Here is a 25500-nt window from a genome sequence, read left to right as displayed (position 1 = left end):
AACAAAAAGCTTAAAATCAAAGAGCTCCAAGCATAAGAGAAGGCAAGCTCCAAGAAAGAGTTAGAGCAAATGACAAGGAATAGAGGTGACCCTCCAGGACTGCAGAGACTGGAACTGTCAGATAAAGAATGTAGAACAGTTACGTGTGAACAATTTAAAGAATTAATATGGGAATGAAAAAAAAAAAAAAGCAAGAAAGAAGGAATTACCAGGAATGACTTGATAGGCTTGTAAAGGAATCAAACAGAAATTCTAAAAATGGTAAGAATTTTTGGGAAGAAAAAGGCAAAAGTGCCATTTGGATAGAGCTAAAGAGAGAAACAGGAAGAGACATCTGAAGAAAGTATCACCATAGAGAGAAAAAAGATAGAAATATGAAAGAAAAGTTTAAAAATATGAAGTGAATAAAAAGTTCTACCATAAGTCTAAGTAGAATTTCAGAAGGGGAAAACAGAAAGAATGGAAGAGAAGAAATATTTGAAGAGGTAATGACTGAGAATTTCCCAGACCAAATGAAAGACACCAATTTACAGATAATAACTGAAAGGAAATGAGTAAAACAATTCCAGGAGTAGACCCATCATAGTGGAATTCCTAAATCAATGACAAGGACATGAAATCTGAAACAACAAGACTGTTCTCTCAACTCTAGGTATGCTCATTTGAACACGCTGAAAATAATATTTCATTGTAGTCCACTACAGTCACTTTATTTTTAACTAGAGTCTCTGTATTTTGATTATAATTGACTATAAGCTAATAGCTCTCTTGGCACAAAAACACTTACCTATTAAGTAGATTTAGGATTTGATTTTTCACTCTAAACTCAATTTCAAAAGAGCAGAGATTATTTTATATTAAACACATACAACTATTCCATTCAGTTGTTTAGAGCAGGGTTTCTCAGTCCTGGATACAACTTAGAATCACTCAGGGAGGTTTTATGAGGTAAACAATATTGCACAAATTCTTGTGCACAGCTGGATGAAGTGTAACAAAGCAACACAGTCCTGGTGCAGGCTGACTTACCAAATGTTTTCTGATCGGAGGGCAGAATTCACCTGTGACAGTGTTCAGGCTTCTGACAGGCTTCCCAGTAGGTCATGCTGGCTTGGAGTAGGAAGGAGGCTGAGCATCCCCCAACAGTCAGGGAAGAAAGGCCTTATTTGGATGGTTAGAGGGTTTTCCTGTTTTTCCCCTTCGCTCTCTGAAGTAGACAGACATGTAGGGTTCCCCAAATCTCCATTTCTGTTCTCTCTCAGGTCCTGTACATATATTGAGACCCTTTCCCAATCCATCAGCCACTTGTTCATTAGAGAATAGGGCTTCAGTCCCTGACCAGATTGCCCTGAACGTATCCAATGTTGTCTGATACTGGAAGTTAAGCAGGGTTGAGTCTAGTTAGTACTTGGATGGTCTTCAATATTAAGGGCAAAACATCTCATGTCAGCTCTGGAGGAGTCTCTGTATATTGGGGTAGGGTGAAAGCCAGCAAGGCAGATGAATTGGCTCTTCTAAATTTAGTTCTTAATCTAAAAATCTTGGTGTTTTTCTGATGATCTACTCTTGCCATTGTCCTAATTAGCTTAGACTTTCCTTGGAAACTATCTTCTTTTTTGTTTTTTGTTTTTTTTTTTTTGAAACATTTCGCAGCATTCTTTTTTTTTTTTTTTAAAAGATTTTATTTATTTGACAGAGAGAGAGATCAGAAGAAGGCAGAGAGGCAGTCAGAGAGAGGGAAGCAGGCTCCCTGCTGAGCAGAGAGCCAATGTAGGGCTCGATCCCAGGACCCTGAGACCATGACCTGAGCCGAAGGCAGACACTTAACCCACTGAGCCACCCAGGTGCCCCCCTTAGAAGCCATCTTGAGAAGAACTTCTTTCGTCTCTCGTGTTTCTGGCTATAGTTCTTCCTGTCCTGCTTCCTTGCTCCAAAATTTCTTTAAACTTTCCGGTCCACTGTTAACTCCACTTTTATTTTGCTTCGCTTTCTTTTCATATCATTTTGCCTTGTTGCATTGTCTTCATATGCATATATCATTATTTCTGTGAGGCTATGGGGAATGGGAGGCAGGTATTTAGTGCTTTTCCAGGCACTGATTCATGATCTCTTGGCTAGCCCCTGATGATCAATCAGTTCCACCAAATTACCTGACATAGCTATAGTCCCTGGTTATAGAACATAGTGAAGGAAATGTTACACAGTGAAACAAATACTGGACCAAATGTCATGAGGTAATGGTTCTGTTCCCCACACGACCTTAAATTTGCTATGTATCTATTTTAAGTCATCTCATCTTTCTAGGGAGGTTTTCTCATGTTTGTTAGTTTGTTTAAAATTTTTTGAAGATTTATTTATTTATTTGAGAGAGAGAGAGAGAGCTCGCAGGGGAGAGGGATTGAGGGAGAGGGAGAGAGTCTTAAGCAGACTCCTCAGTGAACTGGAGCCCGCTGTGGGGCTCAGTCTCAGGACGCTGAGATCACGACTTGAGCCAAAACCAAGAGTTGGAGGCTTAACTGACTGAGTCACCCAGGGGCCCCTGTTTCCTCATGTTTAAAACTGAAGGGAAATTTGTCAACACTTTACAAAATTAAAAATATATTGTTTTAATGCAGATTCTGTCTTTAGAGGATTTATTTTGCAGGTATAACTGCACAGGTACAAAATGACAGTTAGATAAGATTACTCATTACAGGGGTGCTTGGGTGGCTCAGTGGGTTAAAGCTTCTGCGTTCGGCTCAGGTCATGATCCCAGGGTCCTGGGATTGAGCCCCGCATCGGGCTCTCTGCTCAGCAGGGAGCCTGCTCCTTCTCTCTCTCTCTGCCTACTTGTGATCTCTGTCTGTCAAATAAATGAATAAAATCTTAAAAAAAAAAAAGATTACTCATTGCAGGATTAAGGAAAGAATTCCTTCCCCTAATATTTGAAAGAACTCAAGTGCTTCAGATTGATAGGGAAATAATCAAATAACTATGGTACATCCACATAGTGGAATACCATGAAGCTCTCCAGAAGCAGGGATCTTTCTATACACTGATAAGGAAAAATCTGCAGGACATATTATTAGATGAAAGAAGACCAAGTGAAGCAGCATGTACATCATTTTACACCTATTACCTGAAGAACTTCTACAATACTCACTGTATGGCACCTCAGGTCAACCTAAAAGATTCACAAATATGAGTAGGCAGCAGAAGAGCAGCAGGAATGTGAGGAAACAAAAGAGATCCAAAATGTCCTTAAAAATTCCAAATATTATCCTCAGAAAAATTAGGGAGGCTACTGTACCTATGAAACAAGAATTTTTGGAAATTATAGTTTGATGGCTGAAATTTAAAAATCAATGGACCACCACATTCTAATGGTGTTAGAAATCATGTTATTGATTTGGAAGCACAAGCAAAGAAGTTTTCAACAACCTAAAACAACAAACAATCAAACAAAAGACAAGAAAAAAAGAAAGTTGACTAAAAGAAGTTCCAGGAGAAGACAGAAGAGAGAGGAGATAATGAAAGAAATAATGTAATAAAAATATTCCTGACTGAAGAAGTGTAAGACCTCTCACATTGAAAGTCTCACTGAGGTAAGGCAGATGGAAAAAAATCCATGCTTCAATATGTCCTGTTGAAATCTCTGGAAAGAAAATTTTTAAAAATTTCCAGAGGGAAAAACAAATGATGTTATTTATAAAGGAAGGAGAATTAGATTAATAGTAGATTTTTCTATTAGCCACACTGGACACTAAAGCTCGAAGGAACAAAGACTATCCAAATCCTCATTGGGATAATGACTATGAATTTAGAATTCCATATCTAAACTATTATTTATGTAACATTCTCAGTCATACAAATTCCCACAAAGTGTGTCACTCTCAAAAGCTTTCCAAAAGCATTATTCAATAAGGCCCTCCAACAGATCAAGCAAAAGAGAAATAATGAAGAAAGAGTATGCGATGAGCCATAATGGTAACAGTTGACACGACTTAGAAGAAGAGAAAAAACTCAAAATAAATTAAAAGAAACCATTAGACCTTCAGGTTTGAGGTATCAACCTTTGAGTGGCTGGCGATTAGTATCTTAACATTATCTCTCTCTAAATCCAATAACATAATTTGTTCTGTAATAAATATCGATAGGGACATGATCTCATTAATGTCTCTTAAATCTAGGTTAAAAGCTTTGCATTGACTGATAGACTAAACAAGTAATACATAATCATGGTCACAGAACAGCAGACGTAAGGAAGTGGAGGAAGTTGGAGACTGAGCAGAGACTCACTAAATGGTGTAGTTTCTGTCTCAGGAAGGCAACTGCTCCTCTCTGAAGTCAAGACAACAATAAAATAAATACACAAACAAAAACAAAAAGCAAAGAAAGAAGAAAATGTCATTTAAGCTGCAATGGTAACCTCAGAACTATGACACAGACCCATTTTGTGTTTATCCCTGGGGAAGAATGTTAGAAATAGAGCCATAGGGAACTTGACTTTTCATTTTTGTTCCTTCTGTATGATTTGACTTCTAACAATATATTAAAGACATCCCTATTGATAAAGAGCTACTTAAATAAATTGAAGTTAGAATCATATAATGGAATACTGTGTGTAGCTTTTGGAAAGATTGAGATTTGTCAATATTTTCGCAGAATGTCATCCACAATGATATATTTAATGTAAAAAGTATATAATTTGCAAAATAATTTCATGTCATGCCCTTTAAGGTAAAAAAAAAATCCATTTGCATGTGTATAGGTAAATACACATCAGAGTGTTAGGGAGGAGAAATTATAAACTGAAATTATAAACTTCAGCTTCCATAAAGATGAAGGAGTCTTTCAGTATTTACTTTTATGATCTTTGAATTGTTTTAATGTTAGGAACATGTAATATACAATATGCAGTATGTAAATATTACTTTTAAGATAAATTCTAATTCTTTTAAATTACAAAGGTAATATGTGTTGTAACAAGTCAAAAATATAAATTTATAAACATATGATGCTATTCTTCCTTTCTTCAATTAAAACGAAATTATTAAAATTAAAACTATTTTTTTATTTTGATAACAAAATAATGCCAATATTATTTATTAAATCAACTTTCTATTTCCCCCGGAATGGAAATGCTCTCATTATCATATAGTAACATCCCACATTTACTTCTACATGTTTCTTGATTTGATCCTATTCCATTGCTCTATTTATTTCTTCTTGTGTAAATAGCATTTTTTTTTTTATTACATTAGCTTTAAAGTAAATTCCAGTATCTGGTACTACCTGAACCATCTCATTATTCTCTCTCTCTCCTACATTCTTGAGAATTCTTGCATTTATTTTTCCATATGAACTTTCAAATCACCTAGTCCCACACAAAAAAACAAATCTATTGAATTTTGGGGGAATCACATGAAACACACTATCAGTTATAAAAGAATTTAAACAAAAAAAGCAGTATGTTTAAATCAAAAGCGGTCATTTGAAAGGACAATGCAAAGCAGGTGTGCTGTTGAGTATATGAAGAACACCAGCATTAGTATTGAAAACCATCTTCTTACATAAAACTAAACCCTCAGTAACAGAAAAAGGTATGCCTATGAACTTCCTCACAGGCAGGCCGGAGCAAGCATGAGTCTTCGTGGATGGTTGTGTTCATAGACCTGTGGTCATCATAAACCAAACGCGCAAATTTCCTTGAAGTGTGTGCATCTGTTAGCCATGACTGTGTGGCGAGGGACAAGGCCACACAGTCAAGATGAGGGCTGACTGCCCCAAAGCTGCTGGTGTTCACACATAATTCCTAGCCACGCTCTTTTTCACAGATAATTAATCCTATTTATGCAACTGCAAAATTGATGACCCGGGTCACTGAGGCACTGTAGCTGCTAAGAGAACGAGACGACTCTGCCAGAAGGGGTCTGCCGTCTTAGCAGGAGATGGGATGACAGGCACAGATGCATGGCACCCAGCATGGTAGAAAGACGGCACGCACTGGGGTCATGGCAAGAAAGCAGGGCTCGGATCCCTGTTCTCCCATTGTTTAGTCATGGGGTCTAGGGCTCTCTGAGCTGTACTTCCTGTATCTGTAAAGTCTGGGCTAAACATGCTTGCCAGCAGAGCTGTTGTGAGCAGGAAGCAATGTGTCTCATTTATGTTTATGGACAAACACCACCTGATACGTCGCAGGCTCTCCATAGACGCAGGTGTTAATGACAACAGACAGGAATCAGGCAGAGAAAGTAGTGAGTGGTTCAGAGTGTCCAGAATGGAAGAAAATGTTTAAATGTGACATTGCATGATGTATACAGGGCCTTAGGGATATTTTTTTGTTGTAAAATTAAAAGTTGCCAGAGAGGGCAAGCCTGGGCAGAGGGCTATGAGGGACGCATGATTTCAATTAGCAAGGGCCTCATGTGCTATTGTGCTAGGTCAAGGAGTCATGATTGCAGATGACAGCAGGTTTTTTTTGTTTTTGTTTTTGTTTTTCAAAATGGAATAAAATAGTAAGATTCATGTCTTATAAAGACCCTTCTGGCAACAGTACAAGGGATTTGCAGCAATACTGCAGGCAGAAGATCATTTTATTTCAAAAGAAGCATTTAGACCTGGGTTTTTGTTTGTTTGTTTGTTTGTTTTTTAATTGCAATGGGTGAGATATGATGTGTGCAGGAAAAAAGGCTCCTAAGAAAAGAGTATGCTGAATAGCTAGATAAGTGACTGACACAGGCTCTGGGAACGAAGGAATCCTGTGTTGTGTTCAGTCTTGTTCCCTCATCCTTCTTTCCTCTCCTGCAAACCTAAGACTGACAAAGGTGTAAACCTCCCCAGGCTGAGCAACCTTGTCAGCAAGTGGGTAATGCTGGAAGTCTGCAGGATGTAGATGCGGCAGGTAGATACATAAGTGTAGTGTGCTCTGAGCATCCTGCCTTTATTGAATGTGCAGACCCACAGAAGCGATGGATGGAGCGTAGTTATTTTTGCTTCAAAGTCAGCATCTTGGTGTAGCAGGGAGCACACGGGCTGCAAAGACTGCCAGACCGAAGGCTGTGGTCTAGCTGCTCCATGCACGCTCTGGGTAAATTCATGGCTCTCAAACTTAATCTCATTGGTTGAGATTAATCTCTTTCATGAAATTTACATACGCATGAACGTGGATGGACGCAATAAACAAATATACACCAAAGAGGACATGTGTTGTAAGGAGGAGCAAAGCAGCACGAGGGGCTAAAGGGTAACTGAGGACAGCTTTTTGCGGAAGGTGGTCAACGAAGGCGTCCTTCGCTAAGTTTCCACCTGAGCACAGGTTTGCAGGAATCGAAAAAGTGAGTGTTGAGGCTATTTGGAAAAAAGAGAATTCTGGGGGCACCTGGCTGGCTTAGCGGGTTAAAGCCTCTGCCTTTGGCTCAGGTCATGGTCCCAAGGTCCTGGGATCGAGCCCCGCCTTGGGCTCCCTGCTCAGCGGGGAGTCTGCTTCCTCCTCTCTCTCTCTCTCTCTCTCTGCTTGCCTCTCTGCCTACTTGTAATCTGTCGGTCAAACAAATAAATAAAATTAAAAAAAAAAAAAGAGAATTCTGGACCTAAAAAACAGCAAGTGCAAAGGCCTTGGTGTGGAAGCAAGCTGGGTACGGGGGCAGGAACGCTGAGGAGGTGAGTATGATCAGGGTACAAAACCGTGGACATGGAACAAGTAGGTGGGATGTGTGGGCTGCGTGGAGGCTCGGCCGGTCAGCACAGATAGGCGTCCAGCCAGCCCCGCTCTGAGTGGTTAGAGACAGGGGAAGCCGTCCTGAGCACAGCAGGGGCATCAACTCACTTTGAGCATCACGAGGCTGCCGGGCTGAGTACTGACTCCAAGCGTATCAGGAGGAGAGACCATTCCAACCACCAGGAGATCTGCGATGGGCCACACAATGAAGATGAGACTAGGAGGGGAAGGGGTGGTAGAATGGTTATATTCCACTTTCAGAAGTGGAATTTTCTAGAACCACTTTTAGAAGATAATCCTGGCAGGATTTGCTGACAGGTGGTTAAGGTGTGATCTTCGGCTCAAGAAATTTTGGCTGGTCTTATAAGAATAAAACGAAGTTAAAAAAAAAATTCCTAAAATTCGATAGTTGCTCAAGAACTTGAGTTCCATCTTCCTTGGAAGTTCTTTAGCGTCTCCAGCTGTTCGTAGGCAGAACATAGTTAAGAGTGTCACAAGTCGTGGGGGGAGGGGGAGGAAGAAAGAACACTATGAAACCCCACATCAATTAGATTTGAGTTTGGATTTTTCACTAGAAGTTCCTTCCTCATCAGTAGATGTCCAAATTTAAAATGGCACAGAGAAGGAAGAATACAAGAAAGCGGGGGTAGGGGGGTGCAGGGGAGTGCCGTACAGCCCTTCTTCACTTCTTCAGCTCCTACCTACTGCCTCCTGTGTCTCTGACTGCTTGTTTTCTGGGTGAAGAAAAATGAAGACGTTAAACACCACATTACTTAATATCTATCACTAGGGCAAGCAGAGACAAGAACTGCTTGACGCAAGATATTTTCCTTCTCAGAACAACACTGAGGAAATTCATTACAGGATTTCACATTAAAGCACAGCCAAGCCAAGCCAACAAACAGTGTTTCTCAAGGCGCAAAGCCTTAATCCAAGTAGCTTTAATGAAGCTTGAATAGCAACAATTGACAGTGGTAGTGGACTTCGTTCCAGAAAGACACGATGAAAAAAAGAAAGTCATTGAACATTAGAAATACTGGAAAATGGATGGAAAAGCCATGGTTGAGTACTTAGCAGAATACCTGGCATTCAAAAAGAAACCAAACCATTTGGCTCCAGCCTGTCCCTAAAACCTAGTTTTTAGCGATTACACCATAAGGCTTCTCTTCTCCGAGTGAGGTTTTCATGTTAATCCAAGTGATAGGGGCACAGCCTTGGTTATTTCTTAGCGTCCTAGCTTTTCCTAGCTGCATCTCATTAGAAAACACTGAGCCTGGCCCTTCCCTAAGGTGTCTAAAAGGCCCCTAGGTTTAATATCCAAACGAGAAACCTATATTTACCGGGCATCTGCCTCCTGTCAGGTCCCAGCATTGCACTCAGCTCTCACAGTGCGGCTCTGGGCTGACTTTCACTGTCCCCAGTTTTCAGAGGGAGAACTTGAGCCTCGCCCCAAGCCTTGCAGTTCTTACCCCATGAAGCTACACACGGCTGAGCGGACACGGACCCCACAGTCTCTCCTCTTTGGACTCACACGTCCTTCTCTACCCATGGCTGGTACCTACACTTCCCGCGCCCCTGCTTGCTTTCACCATTCCTCCTAAACCAACATTTCCTGGTTTACTCATATTTTTATCAGGCACGACTTCAGGTACATAAGACATTTTATCAACTGTAGGGAGCACTGCCTCACATTTAGCATGGCTGTTTTCCCTCATGTCTTCAGTTTGTGGCGTGTGACACTGCTACAGCAAGTCACACACGTAAGCTGGCCCTAACTTCACCAACCCCCCTCTGTCTGATGGGATGAGTGTAGGTGTGTGTCCTTCTGGACGTTGGATATGGCAGTGTGACGGCACAGTGGGACAGAGCTCAGCAGGTCATTGTGGGCTGTTCCATACCTTTCCCTTCCATCCTGATGGTTTTTCCCCCAAAACTATTCATTGTTATTTCTACCTTTCAGAAAACCATAGCCTCCCCAGAGAAAGTGGGGGATACCCTGAATTGCTCATAATATATGACTGCTTCAATACTAAAGGGATTTGGTGAAATGACAAAACGCCACTCCTGATACTTGTTTGGGGGGATGCATGTCTGTTTCTTGTCTGAATGAGTCTGTTAGTGGCTCAAGAAGACCAAGATTGTAACTGATGAATTAAACAAACAGCAATGGAGAGCTTATTACGCAGCAGGCATTATGCTACGTGCTCTCTAGGGAACCAGGCGCTCATAACACAATAGGATTACACGTAGCTGAAAATCAGTCTGAATGGAAGAAACTACACCAGGGACAGCCTGTTGCCTTGCTTGCTGTCACTACTACTGCCCCCTCCCTGCTGTGTCCCACAGTGTGGAGGCTTCACTACTTTTTTGTGCTAACAAGTGGGAGCAGTGAAAGATGAGCTAAGACATACTGTGGTTAAAATACAATTGGTATTTGCTGTGAAAATGCAGCCTGAAAGATAAACATGGATTAGGTCTCTTCCATAACAAAAGAGTGGAGAGGACAGTTAATTACTGAATATTTTATCCTACTGTTTTAAACCCCTGCAAGTTTTTTTTAAATACACAGGTATCTGAGGCAACTCACTACAAATATTTACTAAGTGGTCGCTTTTTAAATTTTTAATCTGATGCTGTGTTAAATGGGCTCTGCCTCCCCAGAAGGAAGACTAACCCACGTATCTACCCATCTTCTACACTCAGATATTACCATAGTTTACTAATGTTCCCATCTGGGAGAGAGAGGAGGTCTGTGAAAGGGGATAGAGAAAGGAGATGAATCCAAAAAGCTATAATTTCTCATCTGAGGGCCCAAGTCAGTAAATGTGTGTTGACCTGAAAGCAAGTAATTATTAATAGATGTTAAATTGTGACTCTTTGTTTTAGATAAATTTCATGGAAGCAAGCTCTTTTACATAGATAGTTTTTATTCCAGATTGAGGCAAAAGGATATTCTAGGCTTATGTTACATAATATTTGGCATTGTAGATACACTGCTTTCTATTCTTAAATTTATCCCACATTTGTTCCACCAAGCTATGTATATAGTTGCTCTTTGTATTTCAAAATAGTCTTCTGACAATGAATTGTATTTTCCAGCTTCAGTGATCAGTGGCTTTCTCTGACAGTCTCTGTGCTTTTTTTTAATTTTCTTGCATTAAAAAACCCACTTACTATGTGTAAAGAATTTTCAAGTGCACAGGTAAGAAGTATTATCGTTGTTCCAGTATGCCTGCTTCTAGTGTTTACTGCCATTCACATTATTTACATTTATATTCTTTCATGCATGTATGAGTTTGTCTCATCTGTGCCACAATTTCCTGACTATATCTTGATACTATAACTATTTGCATATTGACTCTTTCTCTAGGACCATTCATAACATCTCCCAAGGTACGGCCAACTGAGAGTTTAATTAACATAATGTTGATATATTTCCCTCTAGATTATTAACCTAGATACAGAAATTGTGTTACTGAAATGGATTATTATTATTACTGCTATACTTAGGATTTCTGGAGATTAAAAAAATTCAATCCATACTGAAGTAAGTTCCTTTTTTTGCATCAGTTGGAAAAAAATAAAAAAGACACACACACACACACACACACACACACACACACACTGTCTTCAACACAGAACGAAAGACCAACTTTATCAGTTAAGTACATGAAACATGTTTTCCTGTTATTTGACCTAAATAAATTTCTGCTGATTACACTGCTTCTAATTTTTGTATACCTGCAAGGTTTCTGGAAGATAGAGGCAGAGGTTAATATATAAGGCAGAATGAGTGAACATGTCAAGTAGAACTCTGCAGTCAGACTGCCTGGGTTCTAAACCTGGCTCCAATATTTGCTGGGTATGTGATCTTGGGTGAGTTTCTTAATATTTCTGTATGGATTGTACTGGGTTCTTCAAAAAACTCATATGTTGAAGCCCTAACCCCTGATGTGATTATATTTGAAGATAGGGTTTTCAATGAGGCAATTAAGATTAAATGAGGTCATAAGAATGGGCTTCTACTGTGAGGGAACTGGTGTCCTTACAAGAGGAAGGGACTCTAGAGTTCCCTGTACGCTCATCTTCTGAGGAAAGGCCACATGAGGACAGAGAGAGAAGATGGCTGTCTGCAAGGCCATCTCGAAGAGAGGTCTCACCAGAAACCAGCCCCACCTACCTTGATCTAGGACTTCCAGCCTCCAGAACTGTGAGAAGTTAATTTCTGTTGTTTAAACCACCCAGTCTGTGGTATTTTCCTATAGCGGCCCTAGCACACTAACACAGTCTCTAAGATGGAGTTTTTAATCCTCTGGATACAAAAATAGCACATACCTGATACAAAGTATTTGGATAAAAAAGAAAGTCATTTCAGTTACTTAGCATAGTATCTGACATACAGAAAGGTCTCAATAAATATTAGCTATTATTATTTTTAATGAGCAGTTGCTTAATCTAGCAGAAGTCAAACAGAAGTCTTTTAACAGAAATACATTTTTCCTTAAGATATAAAGAATGTTTATAAACATGAAGTATAAATAAAAACTCTTATGTGAAAATATGGCTGAAACAACAATGTGGGCACACTTAGTCCCTCATAAAAAATGTTTGCCATTATCTACACATCAAGCTGTGCATAGTGAACAAAACCAAAATTATAGATTAAAATTGGGAAAAAAATCAGTAAAAAAATTCAGATGTGGCTTTATAAAACATTTTAATCATTTCTGTTGTCATTTTTCAGTCTAAGTGTAGGGATTTGGGTAGACACAAAGTTTCGCTAAAGGGTTTAAGTCATTTCCTCATAGTTATTATTAAGGTATTTTATGACTCTGATTAGTTTTCTAAGGTTAAAAAGATCAGAACTTTATTTACATTTCTTTTTTATATTTCCTTTAATGTATATTGGACCAAATATTATACTAAATTACCTGCTTTCCAAAGAAAGCCATAGACTGTGTCTGGGCCCGTTCTTCTCCCAACGTTCAGAACTCTGCTTATGTTTTGCTAAATATTTCATTATAGAACAGGTGATACCTGTTTTCTTAAGAAGAAAACATGTTAGGGCGCCTGGGTGGCTCAGTGGGTTAAAGCCTCTGTCTTCGGCTCAGGTCATGATCCCAGGGTCCTGGGATTGAGCCCCACATCGGGCTCTCTGCTCGGCGGGGAGTCTGCTTCCCCCTCTCTCTCTGCCTGCCTCTCTGCCTATTTGTGATCTCTCTCCCTCTGTCAAAATAAAATAAAAAAAATCTTAAAAAAAAAGAAGAAAAATTGTTATTTCCTTTTTAAAAAATGAGATCCGTACTGAATTCTGCTTAGAGTTTTATTCTTTTCTAGATGTATAGAGAGTTCTAATATATTCTGATTATTTTCCTGGACAAATTGGATTTACTTGTTTCTTAAAAAGTAGTATTCCTTCTTTTATAAAGTGAGATTGATATTTTTCTACAGGTCTAATCTCTTACTTTTTTTTTTTTTTTAATTAAAAGCACAGTTTTTAGTACATGCTTGCATACTTGGAGTCTACCTCCAACCGGGGATGAGGGCGGGAAGGGCGCTTGGAAGCTGGAGGTGACATTTGTCTTGGGTAGTTCTAGCTAATTTCTTTCCACTCTACTTTTGTTAAAAGAGAGAAACATGAGTAAAATTATTGGTGCTTTTTCATTTCTGGATTATTGTTTCCGGGACGATTTGCTAAATTCCATTTGAAGAAGTTCAAAAGATGCTTTGTATATCCAAAATAAGCCTTTGATTTGCATTCATCTTCCCACCCGATCCGTCTCTCTCTTTTTTCCCATCCCAGAAAATAGCATCATTAGTTTCTCAAGCTGGAAATCTGGTAGTTATCCCTCGTGCCTTCAGTTCCCTGCAAACTCACATTCAGTTCTTCATCAAGTCTTGCCAGTTTTACTTTCAAACCCTATTTTGTACCTACCTGTCCCTCTCTATCTTCACCACCAGTCCCTTCCTCCGAGCCAATGACTTTGTTCCTCTGAATCTCTCAGTCCATGTAATAATCAGTCACTCTGCTTCCAGTTGTCCTCTTCCTCACAGCTGTGTTAGTGCTTTTAAAAAATATAAATCAAAACATCATTCTCCGGATTAACCTTCAAAAATCCTGCTGCACTTAGAGCACAATTTGAGTTCTTTGCTGGGATGAAAAAGTCCTCGAATAGTCAATCCCCCTGGTGTTTACTTCTTCCCGCATGACACCTTGCCCACCATGTCCAAGCCACACTGGCCTTTAGGTCCACCAACTACCAAGTTCTTTCCAACACATTGCAGTTTTAAAACACTGCCTCACATCTTTCGACACTCCTGTCATGAAGAAATCATGAGGTCCATGTCTCTCTTGTTTGAATCTGAGTGGCTTTGAGACTGCTCTGACCAAAAGAGTAACATAAGAAGTAATTGTAACAAAGACCAAAGACTGGGTGGCTTAATCAATGGAAATTGATTTCCTTGCAATTCTGGAGGCAGGAAGGAAGTCCAAGATCAGGGTGCTGGCAGGGTTGGTTTCTTCTGAGGCCCCTCTCCTTGGCTTGTAGACAAACATCATTTCATTGTGTCCTCATATGGTTTGTCCCTTAGTTGATGTTGTCTGTGTCCTAATCTCCCCTCATAAGGACGCCATTCATAGTGGAAGGGCCAATCACACGGTCTCATTTAACTTTAATTACGTCTTGAAAAGCTTTATCTACAAATACAGTTTCATCTGAGGTATTGGAGCCCAGGATTCAATATATGAGATTGGAGGGATGTAAGTCAGCCTAAAACACTTCTGAGGCTAGGTTATAGAAGGCTAGACATCGTCTGTTGTATACTCTGAAGCCCTAAGCCTCTATGTAAGAAATATGACTCTCCTGGGGCACCATACTGTGTAGAAGTCCAAGCCGATGGACAGGCCACCTGTAGATGCTTGGGTTCATGGCCCCAGCTCTGCCCAGTCTTCACGTTATGCCCACACAAGAGCCAGTCATGGGAATAAAGTCCTAGTAACTCCAGCTGATTTCAGCCCCTAGTCATCCAAGTCACCCAGATATTTTAGTCTTCCCAGATGAGACCCCATACTTTGTGGAGTAGGGAGAAGCTATCCTGGCTGCAGCCTCTCCAAATTCCTGACCCACAGGACCTATGAGCACAGTAATTTTTTTTTTTTAAGATTTTTATTTATTTATTTGACAGAGATCACAAGTAGGCAGAGAGGCAGGCGGGGTGTGGGGGGAAGTAGGCTCCCTGCTGAGCAGAGAGCCCGATGTGGGACTCGATCCCAGGACCCTGGGATCATGACCGAGCTGAAGGCAGTGGCTTAACCGACTTAGCCACCCAGGTGCCCGTAAATTGGTTGTTTTATGTCATTAAATTTGGGGTAGGTTTGTTACCCAGCAATAGATAACAGTAACAACATCTCCAGCTTCACCTATGTTCTCTTTTCTCCCTGGAATGTTCTTCCCTCTGCTCTTGGTCATTCTCTCTCTCACTTTGAACTTCACCTCTTTAGAAAGGTCTCTTCTGATGGCCAGTATAAAGTGTCCCCCCCTTTCATTTGTCTTAGAGTTCCTTATTGTTCCCCTTCAGAGCATCCATAGACACTTAAATGGCATTTAATCATTTCTATTTATCATTTAGTTTCTGCCTTCTCCATAATACTACGTGCTTTTTGAGAGCAGGAACCACTTTCCATTTGTTTGCCTGGATCAGATATGCTGTATGTGCTCATAACCAGAGGCTGCACGGTACTTGTTGAACAGACAGATGACTCTCAGGTCAGCATTACTCTGTTCTTGTTGGGAAAAAAATCATTGAGAGTAAACTGATCGGATTTCGGAAGAGGCTTGGTTAAATGTAAGCAGCACACTTTGATTGAGTACCTGTTCTTGCTGGCTCTAATCTAGGAGCTGACAATGTGATGGTGACCAAGGAAACCCAAAAGCCAAATAAATCCACCAGTGGACAGCACTGGCAACTCACAAATAGTCTGCTCTTCGGCACAGTCTCCCCAGAGTTTTGGCAACTTAAGATGGGAATCAAAGTGATGAGAGTACTGGCTCAAAATGCCCATGACATTCTGTCATTGGTGGGTGAGGCTGTTTCCAAGTTCTTCCATAAATACTAGGTTGAGTCTTTAGAAGTCTATGCACACATGGATGAACGATTTAAGCAAGTCTGTAGGTAGATCTGTTAGAAATCACAGAAGTCAACCCAAGGAGAGGGCTGGAGTGTTAGGGCCAAGGTCAGCATTCTGGTCTTAGAGTGAGCAGCGCCCACTAAAAACATCACAAGGAGGAGGCAGGAGCATGGCCTTGACAAGCCCAGCTTCACAATTCTTTTTTTTTTTTTTTTTTAAAGATTTTATTTATTTATTTGACAAAGATTACAAGTAGGTAGAGAGGCAGTCAGAGAGAGGAGGAAGCAGGCTCCCTGCTGAGCAGAGAGCCCGATGTGGGGCTTAATACCAGGACTCTGGGATCATGACCTGAGCTGAAGTCAGAGGCTTTAACCCACTGAGCCACCCAGGCGCCCCCAGCTTCACAATTCTTAAAACTCACTTCTTTTTGTAATAGTACCTCTTTGTTGTTTTTGCTCAAAAGTTTTGCATTGTTTCTAGTTATGCTTCTCAGTTCTCATGATTTATGCATTGCCTCAACCTCTGATCTGTGTGTATGCACCTCAGCCAAAATCTGAAAAGGATGTCTGTGTAGGCTGTGATGAGTAGGCAGGTGTGGATGGATGTGTGGATAAAGAGGAAACAGAAATGAGAAAAATGTGACTAATGTGGCAAAGAAGGTTAAGGAACTAGCTGATTGTTCTCAGACATCTTGGTTTACATCCAAAGTATGTCAAATTAGAAATAAATCATTGCTTTCCAAGTCTGCTGATCTCGTACGTGCTGTGTCAGAAGGGGAAGCTCTGTGATTAGGGAAACAATTATCTCAGGCAATCAAAAATGTTTCAAGAATCCTGTAGAGAAATTTGACCCATGAAAGTCCTAGAGAAGAGGAGGGGGTTGAGAAGCTTCTTAGGTGACCTGTTATATACATATGGGCCTGGAGGAGAGTCGGATGTATAACTGGACTTTTTAAAAGGCAGCCGCATGGTTAGGTAATGAGAAAAAGTTGAAAAAGTAACTCTGTTAAACTGTCAAGGTGGGAGCTCCTTTCAGGAGAAGGTCTCATCTAAAGTTCTGTCAGTGTCAGAGCTGAGGATGTGGACTTCTTTCTAATGAGGGGAGATCCTCAGGTCTGCTGGCCCAGCCTTTTGAGTCATGTACCTCAAAGCTTCACTAGCAGACTCTGTCCTCCTGCCTTGTCATGTTGGTTTTACGAGCCTATGCTGTGATCTCTTTGACCTATCATTCTGAGTCTACGGTCTTCTCAGTGTTCCTTCTGCTGGCATTCTGATTTTAGTTTGTGCCCTTAATCTTTCATGTGAAGTCCTAATAACTGGCTCTTCATAATTCTGAATAATATGGCTCTTCCTACTTCCATTGCTTATTCTTTCTATTCCATTTTTAAAAGTTTGCCCACTGTCATTGATTGTATGCCTCATGACATATTTGACATAAAGCCTCCAGATTAAATAGAAAAAAAACCTGAGGCAAATCACAAATATTTGGTATTGTGCAAAATAGACTTTCAAGCAATTGACTACATTTCCTCCTTTTCAAAATGCAGCTTCTATGCTCTTAAATCATTTTCTCGTCCTGTTTAACATGCACAAATGCTTCAAATACTTTATAGGACTTGTTTCTTTTCTTTCTTTCTTTTTTCTTTTTTTAAGAATTTGAGAAAAGTGAATTTATTGAAGTAAGCTGTGTTGTATCTTCTAAAAATTCTTTCTCATTCCATGTATCAACATGGCCTATAATGAAATGATTTAAAGGAGGAATTCCCTTAAAATGATTTTCCTATTGACTGAAAAATTTCTATGAAATTGGCTAGTATGAGTGATCCAGTGATAAGTGTAAAGAAACCAAGATAAACAGAAGGCCATTTTGTTAACCAGGGGTACCTTAGAAAGACAGAATAGAACATTACAGAGATTTAGAGAGAATATCTGACTTAAAACAGGGGTTAGGTAAATATTTAGATATTTTATTTCTGTGTGAATCAAGGGGGAAACCACTTATCAAATATGCAGTGATTCCAAGTTGGGAAAGATTATTTGCCTGTCAGATTACAGAACCGAGAATCTGAAAGATCTTGAAAGGCAAAAAGGAAAGAATATGAAATTAATGGAGAAAAATGGAAGTCTTTGCACTTAAACCCGGAAAAACTTTCTGTGGAAATTGTTGTTTCATGTGAAAAAAATATCTGTATGTTTAGTTGTCCTCCAGCTATACTTAAGCAAGAAGGGGATATAACACCTAAGAAAACTCTCCCAATTTTTGGTCGCATTATAGAAGGACATTATATGGGGTGATCAAAGGAGGTCACTGCACTCACAGACTTCAGATCACGTCGTGATATTCACACTTGGTTCTAAAAGGAGCGTTAAGTAATGAACTGTCTCCAGAAGATGGGTGTACCAGGATCTGGAAGTTTCCAGAACATAAAGACAGTGGCAATGGAAAGATTTGCAGTTATATATCAGGAAGCAAGAAGATTTCAGAATCAATCAGAATTTTGTTTGTAAATATTAGATAAAATGTCAAATAAAAGGAGACATTCGGGGTAGTTGTCAAGGGTAGGTCTAAAAGAATGCATGGAAGTTACTGAGAAGCAGAACTCAGCTTGGGGATATTTAATTTAATAAAAACTTAACTACTTATTATAGTCTGAGCATCGGGAATACAAAGATCAATAGGGCTCCATCTTTGTTCTCAACTTTGTGTTTTAAAAGGGGAGTAAAGTTCTGAGCACCCAATCTCAACGTGTGGGAGGTTGTTTTCTCCCCACCAATAAGCAATGCTCTGGTACCAGCTGGGTGTCTTTTAATTTAACTCAAAATATGACATTATTGTGGAATTATATAAAATTTCAGGGCATGAGAGACTCCATTTAGAGAAAATCTCCGTTTTCTTTTTAATGAACTCATTGTGAACTGGGCAAAAAGACCTTTGGACTGGGCCAGAAACAGTAAGCAAATATTTTACAAGCAATTGTTTATAAAGTCAACAGGACAATGGACATCCTGATCATAAGACAATGGGTTGTGGACTTTTTAAAGACATAATAGCTAAACTAATGAAGGTACCCAGGAGTAGTTTCATTTTTTAACATCAATAGAAGAATTGATCAATGTGTAACCAAAAGCAGCTCTGCCTGTTAGTACCAATGAATACTTTTTTTGTCCTCATTTATTCGAGTCATTAATTGCTCCCCTCCTTTTTTTACTCATAAAACCCCTGCATTCACCTTGTAGGCAGGACACTTTTCTGGTTACTGCTGGAATCTGCCCTCCCTGAATTACAATTCTGAGACCCCCAGATAAATGCCTTTGTTCTTATTCAGTTTTGCCTCCTTTATAGGTTGACACTATCTATCCAGAGATAGCATCACATCCCACAGGTTACGGAGTCAGTCGCATGAGACTGTTCCCATCCCCAATATGGGATGTCAACTGCAAGTCCGGGTCACTGCCTGTGCTTCTGACCAACCACCTACAGGTTGGAGGTTCCAATGACCTTTTTTGGGTTCAATTAATTTGCTAGAGTGACTCACATAACTCAGAAACATTTTGCTTACTAATCACAGGTTTATTATAAAAGAATGTCACTCAGGATGGCCAGAAGGAAGAGATACATAGGGGAAGGTATGGTGAAGAGGTGCAGAGCTTCCATGCCCTCTCCAAATGGGCCACTCTCCCTAAATCTCCATGTGTTCACCAACCTGGAAGCTCTCTGAACCCCTTCCTTTTGGGTTTTTATGGAGGCTTCCTTACATAGGCAAGATTGATTAAGTCACTGATGATTCATTAAATCATTAGTGATTGATTCAACCTCTAGTTCCTCCCTACTTCCTAGAGGTCAGGGGCATGGGACTGAAATTTCCAACACTCTAATCACAGGGTTGATTTTCCTGGCAACCAGTCCCCATCCTTAGGTGCTACACAAAAGTCATCTCATTACCATAAACCCAGTTGTGGTGCAAAGGGGCTTGTTGTGAACATGAGATACGCATTACACCTGTATGGTTCTGAAGTGGTATTAGGAACTGAAGACGAGAGACCAAATATTACAATAAAAGATGCTTACTGTTCAGGAAATTCCAAGGATTTGGTGTGTTGTGAGTCAAGAACCAAAAAGACCAAATATGTAAGAGAAATATATTTTCTCTATATCTGAATGACCAAATATATATCCCTTGTAACTCACAATATCACAGGGAGGCAATGAGATAAAGTAATTATTCAATGTGATTGGTGGCGGAGAGGAAGAAATGTCCAAGCTAGGGAAAGCTTTACAAACATGGTTGTGTTTGAGCTAAATCTTGAAAAGTGAATGTGTGCTTGTAGAAGAATGGAATACGGAATAGAGGGAGTGAACACCAGTTAGAAAGGTGACAATAAAAAGCCAGAGGGAGACGCCAGGAGTGGGAGGAGATTTGCACAGGAGAGAGCAAATAGGACCTAGTGTTGGTGGGGGTGGCTACGGGGGGTGAAGGAGAAATGCACTCAGGACGATTCTAGGGATTTGTGTTTGGATGCTTGGATGGCTGATGGTACTATGGTGAAGAAGGCAATATGGTGAGCAGGGGATGTTCAGGGTCAGGAAGAGAAAATAGGGAATTCAATGAGCTTATAGTAGCTCAGAGGCATCTTGGTAGAAATGTAGAATCAAAAGATGAAAATAAGAAAAATGATCAGGGTCAGAGGTATAGATCTAGGAGCCGTCAGTTTGTAAGTGGTAATTAGTCTTGATGGTGGGAGATATTATCTGGGGTGTGGTAGAGAAGATTTTACTAAGCGAGAAAGCCAAGAATAAAATCTTGAGGAAGTCAGTCTTTTGAGGTCAGGTGGGAAAGAAGTCTGTGGCAGGCAAAAAGCTGTGCTTGAACATAAATATGGTACTAGTCTGGAAAATCCACGATACTGGATGTCTGGACTTGGTTTTTATTGATCTAAAAGGTCATAAATCTCATAGGTACTATAAAAAATAGCTGATGGTTGAGACTGATTTTTGTGGGTTTTAGAGTTAGGATCCCATTATGGTATTCTTCTTTCTTACTTTCCCGTATCACCAATCCCCACACATTTTACTACATATTTCAGAGCCAATCTGTCTCTGGAATGTATCGGCCATCCAGGACTATTCTCTCTCAAGTCAAGAGCAATGTGTTGGAATTAGTCAGAACTGGATGCCCACCCCTGCCAAATTGCTGGTATCCTAATCAGTATCTATAAAATACACAACACACAACTTTCAGGCAACTAATAAGGAGAGTGCTTCTTTGAATCATTATGTAGTGTGTCATCCTTTCAAAGTCACTGCCTGTCTAATTTGTGGTTAATAATCCAGTGACCAACACAAAGGAGTTGTTCCATTGTCCAGTTAAGCTGTACATCTTCATTCTCATATGTAGATGAAATCCAGTGTAGTGGAAAGAAAGCAGAGTTTGGATTAGGTTTTGGATTCCAAACCACTTTATTGCTTTCTAAAACTTATTTTCTTAAACTGGAAAATGGTAACAATATGGGGCTTATGGGCTTGTTTTTATAATTAAATAAAACGATGAAGGAAAAAATACTGGGAATAGTGCACGACAATTAATGGACTCATATGATAATCACTATTTGTAATTTTATTTTGAAAAACATATTTTCATCTTCTCTCATTGTGTGCAAAAATCTTTATCTTACCTTTAGAGATATACCTATTACCTCAGACGACAAGGGATAAAAGACTTTAAAGGAAAAAAAAAAACCACTGTGGATATTCAAAGGATTTTCATGGCACTGATAAATGGGTCTTTTGTCCAATATAGATTTCCTCGATCACTTCAATGCTCATTATAGAAGCACCTCTGTTCCATTCTCTCTTTTACAGTTTTGTTCCTACAACAAAAGAAATCAAAGCACCCAAGTTCAATGCAATGCAGGGCAACCCTAATCTAACTTCACTGAAACAAAGAGGCAGAACTGAGGGGACTGCCTGAATTTGCTTCCCTTGCTCTGCCTGGTTAGTGCTGCTTGTGGGAAGCATGTTATCACACATGCCACATGTGCTGCAGCATCAAAGGGGGCAGAAGCAGGTGAACTGGGGATTTTGTCTCTCATCAGCTTCTTTGGGTATGTACACACCTGTGACACCATCCTCAGAGACCTTATCTGCCTGCAACCCACAGACTACCCAGTACGACGGGAGCCAGAAAAACCCTCAAAGCCTTCAAAGACTTCAAAAATTAGCAAACTCTTAGGAAACAGGGTCTTATTTTTAAAGAGGAAAAAGTTCTTAAGCAACAGATTAAAGTTGACACTGGATACAGGATGGTGAATAAGTTAGCAATGATTGCTTCCATGGGCGATGTTTTATTGCCCGAGGAGGAGCAGAAACCACAAAGCACTGTTTAGGCATAGCTCATTTTATTTGCCTTCAGTTTTTTGCGTTTTGTAGATATTCTTTTTCTTTTCTTTTCTTTTCTCTTTTCTTTTCTTTTCTTTTCTTTTCTTTCCTTTCCTTTCCTTTCCCTTTCTTTCTTTCTTTCTTTCTTTCTTTCTTTCTTTCTTTCTTTCTTTCTTTCTTTCTTTCTTTTTTTTAACAAACTGAAGGTTTGTGGCGACCCTCATTTTTCCAATAGGATTTGCTCATGTCTGTCTCTGTGTCACTCCGGTATTTCTCGCAATATTTCAAACTTTTTTGTTATTACTGTATTTGTTATGGGGATCTATCTTCAGTGATCCTGTGTGTTATTACTGTAACTCTTTTGGGGCACCATCAACCATGCCCATGTAAGACAGCAAACAATATATAAATGTGTGTTCTGACTCTTCCACCAACCACACAGTCCCTTTTTTCTCTCTTTGCCTTTGGGCCTCCCTATTCCCTAAGACACAACAATACTGATATTAGACCAGTCTGTAACCATACCATTGTCTCTAAGTGTTCAAGTGAAAGGAAGAGTCACATACCTCTTGCTTTCAAGCAAAGGCCAGAAATGCTTAAGCTCAGTGAGGGAGGTGTATTGAAAGCCGTGACAGGCTGAAAGCAAGGCCTCTGGTACCAAACAGCCAGCTAAGTTGCAAATGCAAAAGAGAAGTTCCTGAAGGAAGTGAAAATTGCTACTCCAGTGAACACACAAATAAGAAAGGGGAATGGCCTTATTGCTAAAATGGAGGTTTCCTTGGTTTGGATAGAAGATCAAACCAGCCACAACATTCCCTTAACCAAAGTCTGATCCAGGAAAAGGTCGTAGCTCTCCTCATTTCTATGAACTGAGAGAGGTGGGGAAGTTGCAGAAGAAAAGTTTGAAGCTAGCCAGGTTTGGATCATCAAGTTTAAGGAAAGAAGCCATTTCCATAATTTAGAAGTAGAAGGTGAAGCAGGAAGTGCTGACAGAGAAGCTGCAACACATTATCCAGAAGATCTAGCTGAGATCTAGATCCAGAAGATATCAGATCCAAGATCTGAGAATGAAGGTGGCTACACTCAACAACAGATTTTCAATTTAGTCAAAGCAGCCTTCTACTGGAAGATGTCATCTCAGACTTTCATAGCTAGAGAGGAGAAGTCAATGTCTGGTTTGAAAGCTTCCAAGGACAGGCTGACTCTCTTGATGGGGCGAATGCAGCTGGTGACTTGAAGTTAAAGCCAATGTTTATTTACCATTCTGAATACCCTAGGGCCCTTACGAATTGTGCCAAATCTACTTGGCCTGTGCTCTATAAATGGAACAATAAAGCCTAGATGACAGCACATCTGTTTACAACACTGTTTATTGCATATTGTAACCCCATTGTTGAGAGAGCTTCTATTCAGAAAAAAAAGATTCCTTTCAAAATATTACTGCTTGATGACAATGCCCCTGGTCATCCAAGACCTCTGACAGAGAGGGACAATGAGATTAAGGTTGTTTTCATGCCTGCTAACACAACATCCATTCTGCAGCCTATGGATCAGGGAGTAATTTTGACTTTCAAGTCTTATTATTAAAAAAAATATATATTTGCAAAGCTATGGCTGCCCTAAATAATGATTCCTTGGATGGATCTGGGCAGAGTCAATTGAAAACCTTCTGAAAAAGATTCACCTTCGCAGATACCATCCAGAACATTCATGATTCATGGGAAGAGGTCAAAACATCAGACATCCACTGGGTTTGGAAGAAGTTGATTCTAACCGTCCTGGATGACTTTGAGGGGTTCAAGACTTCAGTGGAAGAAATGACTGCAGATGGGGTGGAAACAGCAAGAGAACTAAAATTAGAGTGGAGCCGGAAAATGTGACTGAATTGCAATCTCATGATAAAGTTTTCACGGATGAGGGATTGCTTCTTATGGATGTGCAAAGAAAGTGGTTTCTTGAGATGGAATCTATTCCTGGTAAAGATGCTGTGAAGATTGTTGAAATGACAACAAAGGATTTAGAATATTACATAAACTTAGTTGATAAAACAGTGCCAGGGTTGGAGAAGACTGACTCTGACTTTAAAAGAAGTTCTATTGTGGGTAAAATGCTATCAAACAGTGTCACATGCTACAAAGAAATTGTTCATAAAAGGAAGAGTCAATCAGTGTGGCAAACTTCTCTGTTGCCTTATTTTAAGAAATCACCACAACCATCCCAACCTTCAGCAACCACCTCCCTGATCACTGAGTAGCCATTAACATCTTGCTAAAGGTCAGATATGGTTAGCGATTTTTTACCAACAAAGTTTTGCATAGTTAAGGTATGTACATTTTTTTAGACATAATGCTAGTACACACTCAACAGACCACAGTAGAGTGTAAACATAACATTTTTTTCCCCAAGATTTTAGTTTTCAGTCATCTCTATACCCAGCATGGGGTCAAACTCACAACCTGGAGATCAAGAATTGCACACTCTACTGACTGAGCCAGTCAGGTACCCTGAAACATAACTTTTATAGACCCTGGAAAACTAAAAAATCATTTGACTTGCTTTAATATGACATTTGCTTTATCGCAGTGATCTGGAACCGAACCCACAGGATCTCTGAGGTATGTCTGTATCAGTGATAAAAATAAAGTAGCAACAATGATAGGCAATACCACAACCACAATCACAGTAATGTGCTTTCATTTATGCAACAAGTAATCATCGAATGCCACCTCAGGTTTCAGATCTGACTGCTACACCAGGAGGTGCGGGGAGAGAGAAGATGGGCCACAGCCCTTCTGTAAACAAAACTAGTAGACACAAACAGACATTCACAATATTTATCCCCTCAAATTTTACATACATACACACACACACACACACACATTCAGAAGAGGAAGAAGTAAGTATTGACCCCGACGATCAGAAAAGGTTTCCTGTGGTAAACAGAAATGAAATGTGGTGAGGAGCTACTGTGGAAAGAGAATACGGAATGAGCTAAGGTATGCAGGGCACAAAGGAGGAGGAAGAGAGTGGCTGGGAGGAAAGGGCAAGAAGTCCCAAGTTCCTGTCACCCGCAATGGGGTCACATTAGGCGAGGTCAGAGGACTATGGTGGGAGCAGGTTACAGAGGGACATGAGCACCAGGTTGAAGAACTGTGATTTTCTTCCTCTGCAGTTTAGCTGATGAAAAGCCATCTGCTCTCAAGTAGGGAAATGACATATGATCAAAGATGCAGTGTAAGATTAACCCAGCAGTAGTGAATCTGCCTCAGGAATGAGGCAGGAACTGTACATACGTATA

General features: G+C 40.0%; 1 protein-coding gene and 1 pseudogene across 1 annotated transcript in view; one reads left to right on the top strand and one right to left on the bottom strand.

The window, feature by feature from the left end:
• The window catches only part of NXPH2 (neurexophilin 2), a 110031-nt gene that overhangs the window by 47391 nt on the left and 37140 nt on the right, over positions 1–25500 (bottom strand). The gene's annotated exons all lie outside the window — the stretch shown is intronic.
• LOC116866926 lies at positions 22612–24474 on the top strand (annotated as a pseudogene).

The sequence above is a fragment of the Lontra canadensis genome, unplaced genomic scaffold, assembly GCF_010015895.1.
Source record: "Lontra canadensis isolate GAN:19392208 unplaced genomic scaffold, GSC_riverotter_1.0 scaffold11, whole genome shotgun sequence".
NCBI lineage: Eukaryota > Metazoa > Chordata > Mammalia > Carnivora > Mustelidae > Lontra > Lontra canadensis.
Note: the sequence above shows the minus strand (reverse complement) of the source record. Positions and strands in the feature narration are given on the sequence as shown.